The sequence below is a fragment of the Coturnix japonica genome, chromosome 4 (assembly GCF_054131305.1).
Source record: "Coturnix japonica strain WE chromosome 4, WE-NBRP24, whole genome shotgun sequence".
NCBI classification, from domain to species: Eukaryota; Metazoa; Chordata; class Aves; order Galliformes; family Phasianidae; genus Coturnix; species Coturnix japonica.
The window spans coordinates 50,672,349-50,683,226 of NC_140666.1; the positions used below are offsets into that span (position 1 = coordinate 50,672,349).

Here is a 10,878-nt window from a genome sequence, read left to right on the forward strand (position 1 = left end):
AGACACCTGAGCTAGCTTAAGCACAATAACTGTGTACCGACATGCTGAAATACCTGCTACAGTTCCACGAGGGAGCTCTGCAAGCATGCAAGGCCACAGAGGTAGGTTTCAGCAGAGTCTGTCACTACTTACGCTGCTCCTGCTTCCTGATCTGGTGAGTTCAGAATTCACCCCACAATTGTTGCATCACATTATTCTGCATGACGTCAGCACTGAACTTTTATCCCTCTCTGTGTCAGGTAAAGTACCACAGCTGCATTTTCTACCATTAATAAGCATCTTCTACCTAATAAGTGTCCCAACTTTGGAAAGTGGAACAGTGCCTGCTGCACCCTCCACCCTCCCCGAATTACTCCTGTTACAGGAAAAGCAAAACTATCAGACAGCAACACAGCTCTGCCCACCAAGGAAACAGTCCCTCAGCTAGAGGACCTCTCCACGTCCCTTCTTACTTGCAGTTCCAGCAACAACATTGGCACAAATACTTCATTTCTTCTTATTATCCTACAGACCACAGCCAAGCACTCCTCCACATCCTTAAAGAGCAATTTGTACTGACACACCCCAGATTTACTTGTTCGCTTCACCTACTTTTTTTCCTGCTTACTCTTTCCTAGATTAGAGTTAGATCAGAATGGATGACCACAACAGTCTTTTTTGGCACTAGAATCATGTATAGAAGGACAAGAAAATTTACAAGTTTTCTATGCAAGGGATGCTCATTCTTGGGAGCTTATCTCTTTCTGTTCTGTGCTCTTGTGCTCCAGGTGCCTGCCGGATACAAGCTTTCTGTCCAAAAAGGGACAAGGGAGCATTCTGTAATTTGCAGCTACTGGCCATAACCATACTTCTGTCCCTTACTGCTGTTCTATTGTGTTTCTTTGCTGAGAAATCTCGCATCTTTGAATTGTAGGGAGACACAGTTCTGCTCCCCCTTTCTGAGCAGTGCCATCTCACTGACTGTATGCCAACAAGCATCCTAGCAGCTTTGTAGGTTAGCCAAAGCATCAAGAAACTACCCTGACCATTTTTATTTTTGCTTACAGAGTCCAAATGATTTTTTAAAATTAACTTCCCTTTCTACTAGAGATCTTCATTAACTCCTGTCTTGAGGGTACTGGTTCTTGCTTGAGATAGGCGTTACTAAACAAGTAGTGCCTTTAAAATGAATGTTGCACAAAAGACCAAAGACATAGTTTTTCAAAAGAGCCAAGAAATCACTGTTTTCCAGGCTTGCCCTATTGCTGCTGTTTCTCCAGCCTGTTTGCCAAGAGAATATTGTTCTAATTTGCACTTCCTTTGTGAAAAGTGATCATATCAGCCAGGATATTTTTTTAAACTCATCCTCTCCTAAAGTGCAACAGTATTCAACGCTGCTTATATTCTTATCTTGATCTCTGATGTTCCCAAGTGTAGGAATATAAATTACTGTACAAGAGGATATCTGACAGGAGAAAGCCCTTTAATTTAGCAGATGAAAGTCTAACAAGAATCAGTGGGTGGATGCTGAAGCTAAAAACTAGCCAATATGAAAATTAAAGCCACAGGTTACTGCCTTTTTAATTTTTTTAAGAGGAAAATTAACCATTTTAATATCTCTTGGTGGTGGTGAACTCAAACTTAGGCAAAAAAAGAAGCAAGGGTGGGTATAGAGGGCATGGATCTCAAACCACTTTTATGCGTGTAATCCAAGAGCCTAAATGAAGTGATCTAGCTCTCTAGGTCCTTCGAAAGGCAGTGGGTAGATTGGTTCAAGACAAAGGAAATTCAAAGCTGAAGCCTTTTGCTGAACAAAAATCAGCCTGCTTTTTTTGCATACAGCCACTCTCCTTGTCCATCCCCATTGTCACAGTACTGTCTCATGGCTGATGGTGAGCCAAAGCTTGTCCTCCAGTGACAAACCCACTGTTTCCATGAGCATAAAAAGGATAGTTAGCAGGAGAGAGGTGAATAGATATTTCTTGTTATTGGTTTTGTTTTAGAGTATGACATTAGAAGCAAGATTGAATTTTCAAAGTTATAAATAAATAATGCTTGAAAAATACTTTACTGAAGACTGAGAAAAGGTCAAATCACAATCTAAATTTCTTGTGTCCCCATGTGAGAGATTAGACGTGGGGGAGGAACTTAACTAATATAAAATAATTTTGATCTCTTGCTCAAAATGAGCTCTGCTGTTACAGCACAGTTGAAGATGGGCTGAGAATTTTCGTGGTATGTTTTTGATTCATCTGGAAGTTTTATGTTACAGTGTGCATTTCTGCTCTCTGTGTCTTAACATCACACCGCTTATCTCTGGAAGAAATGAATCTTAAACAAAATCACATTGCTGCGGACTGCGTGAGCCAAACTGCCAAGTCGTGGTGGATTGGGCAAAGGCTTACGAAGCAAGCCACAATTCCAAGCTTTGTGCACACATCCTATCTCTATCTGTCATAGGTGAGGAGTCTGACTTCTCTGGTTCTCCTGCCTGACCTCTGAAGGCCCAGGAACTGCTCCAGCAATGATATTGTACACAACAGACCCATGCTCTGCCTGGAGTAACTTGTTCTTGGCTGACTGGAGGCAAGTAAGAATACAACCTCCTTCTTTGGAAACACACATAAACAAACAAACAAACACCCAACAATAAAACAAAACAAAAAAACCCATACAAATAAATTTAAAAAAACACATGAAAAATAAAAGCGAGGAGAGAGAGAAGAGGAGGACCACATGGACAAGTATTCTGATAACAGAGGGAGGATGAGGCTGGCAGACAAACTTAGTGGCAGTGAAACAACAGATGGGCTATAATTTTAGTGACTTGTCCCACAGATGGTTCAGCAGATGGATTCTGCTGGGTTCATACAACTTAGGTGGAGATCTCAGCTGCTAATCATGACAGGCAGTGCAGCTTCAGCAGAGATAGTACCCTTACTTTGCTTTGCTTCATACATGTACTGTTTTGATACAAACTGGCAGTGCAAGGACAAGACAAGTGCCACTCTAATAGGCAGCTTTTGCACTCTTTACATGCCACTTAGATTCAGATTTGCATTGTCTATTTCAGGAAAGGTTTGCTACAAATGGATTTGCCTTCTTATTTCTTCCAGTTAATCAGATTGTTAAGGGTTCATGCAGTGTACTGTAGGTTTTGGGCAATGATATAAGTCTTCAATGTTATTAAGTGTGAAACATTACCAGGAGTGTGGCACTATGGAAGGAATATCAGATATAAACTGAAGAAAAAATGCTGTTAATGAGGTAAGACCCAGATATGCCTGGAAACAGCTGACTGACGACTGACTTTGTCATTGCACATTCTCCAAAGCGGCAGAAGATAGATTTTGTTTTATTAAAAAAAAAATTAAAGCCACTGCAGAAGCACAGGTCGAAGAAGATAACCTTGAATCTAGTGATCATGAGTTGATTTTCTTTAAACAGAAGGATAAACAACAATAGTCCCTAGATGACAGTTTGCAATTTCAAGAGGGCAAGTTTTGATAAAGGGAGAGGCCTGACCTCAATGGCACAAACTTCAGAACAAATATTAGCAGAAGGAAACATTAACTACATAGAGATAAATGGAAAATGCATTGAAATGTAACACAAGATTTTCAAAGAGGAATTGTATCAAAGAAACCTGATCTACCTCATGAATATCATTCTCTTTGCACAAAAAAAAAAAAAAAAAAAAAAAAAAATAATTGATTGAAGCTTCTGTGAAGCATTTGATAGGTGCCATGCGAGAGAATCTTAGTTAAGCTGAAATAGACGGGGATTAATATATGAGAAGTAAGGTAAGACAGTGTAAAACACAGTACAGTTATATACTGCATTCAAAGAAGAACTGGGCTGAAGGGAAGTTCCTAATAAGGATCTTCAGGGACACATTTTAGGACCAATTTCCATTAATGACTGCCTTAAAAAGTAATGAAATTTTAGTTACCAAGCTCACAGGCTTTGTAAGTGTAGAGGAAATGTGAGATAACAAGACAGATGGACTGGATAACCTTGAGAACAAACAGTAGAAAAGGAATCAAATTAAATAGTGCAAGAGAACTGACACAGAAATAGCACGGTCATATGCCAAACATTCGCATTTTTGAATGACAGACAAACAGCCAAAAGATGCTGCTGAGAAAAAGGGAAATGTGACCCTAAGATGTATTTTTGGTTGAGGATCCAAAAGAGACATGCCACTGGAATACTGCATGATTCACTTCTGTTCATGGAATTTACTGTGAGATAAGAATGAGATCTCTACACTGCCCAAAGAAAAGCAAAGCTTTCCATGTGAGAGAGGATGAAAAGAACTGTTTAGTTCAGAAAGACAAAGGATGCGAGGAGATATGACTGCTGTCCTTCAGGGTAAGGAATAACTACCAGAGAAGGAAAAGGGCTGGTTGTACTAAGGCCAACATAGGCAGGAGAAAAGCTAGTGCAAGGTGACTGTGAAAGTGAAGAAGTTAGAAGGGCTCACCTTTTGATCAGAGAGTGAGAATTCTGGGTCAGCTTTGAGAATGAGAAACACAAGAGCAAGTGCTCAACTGAGTAGTAATAAAGAGAAAGGTATAAGAACTACCTTGAGTGATGTGGTCTACAATAACAAGTGGGCTTGTTAAGTGGCATCACTTAAGTTTATTTTTTTCTTCGATGATTTCCTTTCTCCTTAAACCAGTAAATGCATGCTCTTTCATCTTCTTGGATTCTTTCCCCTGTTCCGCTGTGGGAGAGCAAGAGAACAGCTGTGTGGTACTTAGCTGCCTGCCAGGTGAAACCAGAACCTGGAGTTATTCAAAAAGAACCCAAAACAAAGCAGGGAAAGTTCTGAAAGTGACTTTCTAGTTAAAGGACATGCTGATACCATTTTCCCAGAGGGAGAGGAGTGCTGCCACAGAGGTAGTGAATGAAAGCCAAATAGAGCATCTTCTCAAGAGTGAAAGAAGTGACAGTCCAGGGAACATATACACCTTCATCAAAACATAACCTAAAAAACTCCACAATCTTGAGCCCATAAAGCAGATCTCTTTCTATTCTATAGCTCAGATGCTTCTTTTTGATTCATTCAAGAGCTGATATGTCACTTATTACCTTCAATCTCTCTCCAAACCACTGCTATTCTGGGGGCAGAATAGCAATAGTTCCCACATACATGCATCTCATCAACAAGTCGCATTTATTTCAGTGATACTATGCATCTCCCTGAAACCAGTGTGGAGCATGCATTACTTCCTACTTCCTAACACAACCTTCAGGCCAGCACTGAATCAAAACACTATGTTATATACTGCACAAGCTACACAGTGGCCTAAGGCTACAGGATCTCTAGGCACCCATAGCCCTTGAAAGCAATCAATAAAGGGAAAGAGTTTTTCATGAAAATGCAAAAAGGCCCTGCTTTAAGAGATGTACTGTGAAATGTTCATGCAAATGCTTGTAGAGTGACTGCAGTAAATCAGAACAAAATAAAATATTAAATGCTTTATGAATCATCAAACACAAAAATAAGATCCTTATGTCATGATAGGACATAAAATCTACACAGGTATTCCTTTTTTCTGTTTGCTTAGATCTCATTTTCAATTAACACTGATCTTTCCATAGTGGTTCTTACCCAACAAGAGTTTATATTACAGTTTTGTTAACGTTTGAGTAAATTAGACTTACTACTATGCTGTATTTCTATTTCAGGATGGGCTATTTTTAGCTTCTAATTGCTATTATAGCGAGAAAATAATAGGAATTTAGGAGTTACCTGATTTTTCCCCAAAATTGCAACAGCTATCATCATCAATGTTATACTAATACTGCATTTATTGTCTATGAAAACGACACACAAGTATCAGAGGGTACATGAATAACAAATATTTTAATACTTCTGTATTATATGAAAGCAGCGGAAATGTTAGGTGCCATAACATGTCCTCAGCCACTACAGCCTGCATCTGATTATTTGTACAAATTATTTGCCAAAATGATGAGTACTGTCATGGACTTTAGAGGTTTTAAATCTCTTTTCACTCCCTAACGTTTATTGGAGTTGGAGAAATCATGCTATGTTAAGGAGGCCATGGTTACAGGATACATTCTTCTTTAGCAGGCTACTTTAAGGAGACAGAAAAGAGCTGTGTTGTGTTTAGGCACTCAGAGCTAGGAATTTAAGGCTAACCTAAGCATGCAGACTGGATCCTAATGGAGATTTTAGAGTGTGCTGTGAATCAAAACGTCACTGAAGAACTGCATCTCTGAAAATCTCATTAGGTTTTTATCTACATCTTTAGGCACTCAAATACCTCTAAAATTTCAGCCCTCACCCTCTGCCCCCCCTAAAAGAAAAGCTCCACTGTCCCACAGAAGGATACCACTATAGATTAAATGGCTGTTTTTTGAGGGCTTTATTATTATTATAACTGTGCTTTCCCTGTTCTTCTCCTCAGTACACATGAAGCAGTAATCAAAAATTGCATAGCAGAACCTCGATCAATTTGGAAAGGACTGGGAAAGCATTAAGGATCATCTGCTTTAACTTGTGTGCTTAAACTTTCTGTCCTTCTTTAGAAACTCCTGCAAACAGAGACAATATTTAACCACTTTTCTGTTTGGGGGATGCAGTTAATTAGAATATTTCAGCTAATTTCTACCAAGAGAAAAATGGTAACTGAATCACTTACCATACTGACTTCTTTAATGAATACGAACCACTGTCTATTACTCCCACCTTGAGAAAGCAGAAAGGTTTTACGACTCCAGTTTCCTGAAAAGTAGCCCTGTTAGGTTTCTTAAGTGTTCACTGTGTATTGTGGCTGCCAAAAAATGTTGCTTTGTCAACTACTGAAGCTTCCTGGTTTCCTGAAGAACATACAGGGAGGATAGGTTTGTAAAAATACCTGAAATAAGCAGATCCCACAGGCAATCAAAAACATTCCCCCACACCTTCTTTATGTTTTTCAGCATCTCTCCCAGGAATAGCAAAATGCATCTTCATCTTCACTCTTTTGAGAGTGTAAAATGTCATCTGTGGCTGAAGATGCTCTTCAAATGCTTCTCTGGTTATCAGGAAGAAATAGTTTTTGGTGGATCTACCTGACTTGTGATAATACATCCTTGGCTTAGATTTGATCCAAAAAAAATAATAAAAAAAAAAAATTGCTAACAGTTTTGCTAATTCTGTACAGGACATTTTGAGGTTAAATAGGAGGGAAAAAAAAACAGTTTTAAATGCTTCTGAAACAATGTAGAATTTAAAGTAAACTACAAAAAACAGTAGAAGTTATCCTGTGGCTGTATTGGCGTATTTGTGTTCATGGAGGGTGTACAACCCGCAATGTCTTGCAGGCATTTGGCACACAGCCTGCCTGGGACAGACGACCGACAGAAAAGCCAGGCTGCAAGAGTCAGTCCCTGAAGTCCTCGTGCATCCCGGTACTTAGTCACCCACTCACGTTACCAATGTCTGAGGCACATCTGAGAAAAGGAACCACATCCTGTTCTCTCTTCTTTTTTTTAAACCGAGACCTTTTCTGAAGGAGATGAAAAAGACTCTGAAAGTGACACCCAGGTATCAAGTCTTTCAGCACAAAAGCCCCTTCACATTGCATAGCATATCCTCCAGCCATGGCTCCTCATGACTCCCGAGTGTCAAAAACCATCTTTTTTCCTCCTAGTTTTAACAAGGACACTTCAGCTTGTTTTCTGAGAGCTCAGTTCCTCACTCTGCGATTAGCAATGTTTTCTTTCTGTAGTCCCGTACATTTCCCCCAAGTAGATATTAACTTCAAGGCTGAGCCTGCTTCACTTTTATGCAACAGGGTATTGAATGCCTTACAACATTGTATCGTAGAGTTGATATTCCATTAAAAAGATGTTCTAAAGTACAGTTCAACACTTAAAAGTTCAGATATTCCTGAATTAACAGCTATCTTTCATACATTCGTTTGCCTAGTTTTATGCCAATATTTAAGGGTATAATAGCGTAACGTTTGGCTCCCCTTAAATCTCTGTTTCACTCTGTTCTTAATTATTTCATTGTTTCTTTTCATTTCAGGTGTGGCCTGATTTACTGCACACCAGTTCTTATTTACTGCACCCTCCAAATCCTCCTTGTGGTTTTCAGTAGATATTTATTCAGGGTGACCAAACGGATAGATGAAAGAAGGAGAAAAAAGGAGAATAGTGGCTGAAGAATGATGAAGCTTAAAAATCTGAGCAGAGGAGGTTACGGGCAGAAGACCTGGTAAAATGCAAATTTCATATACAAAGAATTGGTAACTATAGTCTCTCAGGAAAGAAAGAAAAAAAACACAGGTGAGCAAGCTACTGTATTAAAAGGCTCAAAGACAAGGTCCTCGGCACATAGGAAAGAGAAATGTTAATGAACAACTACTATGACCACAATGTAAATCTTAAATGTCTTGAAAGTTACAGAGGAAGGATATGGAAAGCAGAGATGGTACACATCTAAGGGTGGTATAAAGGAATGACAAGATCACAGATAAAACCAGTACCATGCAGAATAAGCTTACAGTACCCTTAAGCATGTAGATCAGCAGGATATTTGTTCTCTGACTGCAACTAACATATCTAGAGGGCAAAGACCTGTTATTTGGTGGTAAGACTCAAAGGAGCAGGCCTGCCTAGATGGTATTTCAGCAGTGCTGAAATTTCAGCCCCTCAGCAAGACTTGCTGCCACAGCAAATATATGGTCAAAATAGTCACACTCCTTCCAGATTCAAGGCTCTGTAGGATGGTAGTACCACAAAATGCAAACTTATAAGTAAATGATACGTATTGCTCAGCTTTACGGTATTTTGGACTATGGTCAGGAAACAGGATATTGGATCAGACCCACAACAGAAAAGGAACAGGACACACTTGAGTGAGGTGTGCATACCCACTCCCAGGACAGAGAGAAATTAAGCCTTCAGAGGTTCCTTCTATCCTACTACCTATTTATGCTGTTTGTTCTTTCTCTTTTTCTTCTCCCCATGTGGCAAAACAGTACAAGCAATATTTTCTTCTGTTTTATGTTACCTGGGCTACATGATTCATTATTGATAATGCAAAGTTTACCTTACATGACCTGAAATTCATTGCTGTGGGTTTTTTTAGTTGTTGTTCGGTTCTGAATTTTGATCTCTTGGTTCTCTCAAAGCTACTTTATCCCAGTACAGCACAACACAACCATGTCTTTCCCACAAGCTGTCTGCAGCACTACCCTCAGCTAAGAAAGCTGAGTTAGAAAAAGGAATCCACTGTGCAAGCTACCAGATGCAGATTTGATGTAGTTTCCAGCTGAAAACAGTCACAGATCAGGTTACAGGTGTTCCAGAAACTTGCCTAAACTACATAGAAGTTATCCAGATATAGCAGTCTCTTCTCCCCTTGTTATCACAGAATCACAAAATGGTCAGGTTGGAAGGGACCTTAAAGCCCAACCACCCCAACTCCCTACTGTGGGCTGATTGCCCTCCACTGAGCTCAGGCTCCCCAGGGCCCCATACAACCTGGCCTTGAGTGCCTTCAGGGATGGATTATCCACAGCCACTCCAGACAGTCTGTGCCAGTGCCTCACCATTCTCTGAATGAAGAATTTCATACAAACATTTTATGAAAATCTCTCATCTTTTGGTTTAAAACTGTTTCCCTTTGTGCAAGCCTAAGCATGAGTTTTCAAAGGGCCCATGATGGCTGTGCCTAGATTATGCAGAAAAGTAACCAGTGAGAACATAAATTGAGGTGTCTGGGATGAGGCAGGTTTGAAGACAAATTTGCTAATTTTCAAACAAGGCCACATTGGCTACTACTGTCAATAACTATATTGCCATAAATAGTTCAGCTAATTGTCACATGCACTCAAAACAATGCCGATGTCTGACATTAGTGCACATCTCTCCATAATGACAGACTATGCCTGACTGACATGGAAACTGAAGCAAGCACTGAAGGAAGCAAGCAGTAAGTGCCAAGATCTCTGGCCTACAAAATGTCTGCTAGAAGAGACAGATTATGTCCTGATGACACCATGCTTCTTTGCAGAATGCAGCTCTGGAGCAGTGACACATACTGCTGGGTTAACTCAGTGCATGGATATGTTAAACATAAATGTATGGTATCAACCACTAAAGGCTTCCTATGCTTGCTTTGTATTTACAATTTACATTTATTCAGAATAGCTCTGCAACCATCCTGCAGTCCTGTAATATACTAAATTGGTCACAACAGCACAAAATCTAAAGTTTCACATTCACAGTGAGCTTTAAGCATATCCTGAAGGCTTTTAATGGGTGAAGCCCTACTAAGATCTTCACATAGGTGCTCAAGAGACACACCCAGGCCTTGATGGCAACTTCTGTTTTTGAAGAGCTTAAATATCCCTGGAGAAATATATTACATATTTATCACAGCAATTCTAACTTGCATTTCAGTATGGTGTTATGCTGAGGCCATCTTTTGGCTCTATAAGCTCCTGGGGAGGTCATGCATGGTATAAAGAACATTCTGCAGCCCATTGGGCTTTTCCTTCCGGAGATCACGACAGCCTGGCTGCACATTCAACACAAGTACACAGTTTTCATTTTGTCAGTTGCAGACATTTGCTTTAATTCATTATTTTTGCATTGTTTTTCTGTTCATACTGTTTTGCAGAGACCCTCCATGTCGGTTTTGAGCAGTGGATGAGGTTAACTTGACTACTGTAACTTTTGTTAACATTCCCTGATTAGAGGCTATAACTGTGCTGTGTTGAGCAATACACTCTAGTCTTTCACACTTATTTCTATTTAGAGGTTTTGGCTTGATTTCCCATCATGCTGTCAAATGTCCAGCTGTGTAGTGATGGCTGGCTGGATCATTTATGTCTAATAGCAATTGTCTCTGCTCCAATTCTACTAATG

General features: G+C 39.8%; 1 long non-coding RNA gene across 1 annotated transcript; it reads left to right on the top strand.

Annotated features, from left to right (window-relative positions):
• Window positions 1-205: 205 nt before the first annotated feature.
• On the top strand, window positions 206-10,104 carry LOC107313498 (uncharacterized). Its single transcript, XR_001555015.3, has 3 exons — window positions 206-239; window positions 8,030-8,289; window positions 9,890-10,104. It is a non-coding gene; the product is annotated as an uncharacterized LOC107313498 (long non-coding RNA).
• Window positions 10,105-10,878: the final 774 nt, after the last annotated feature.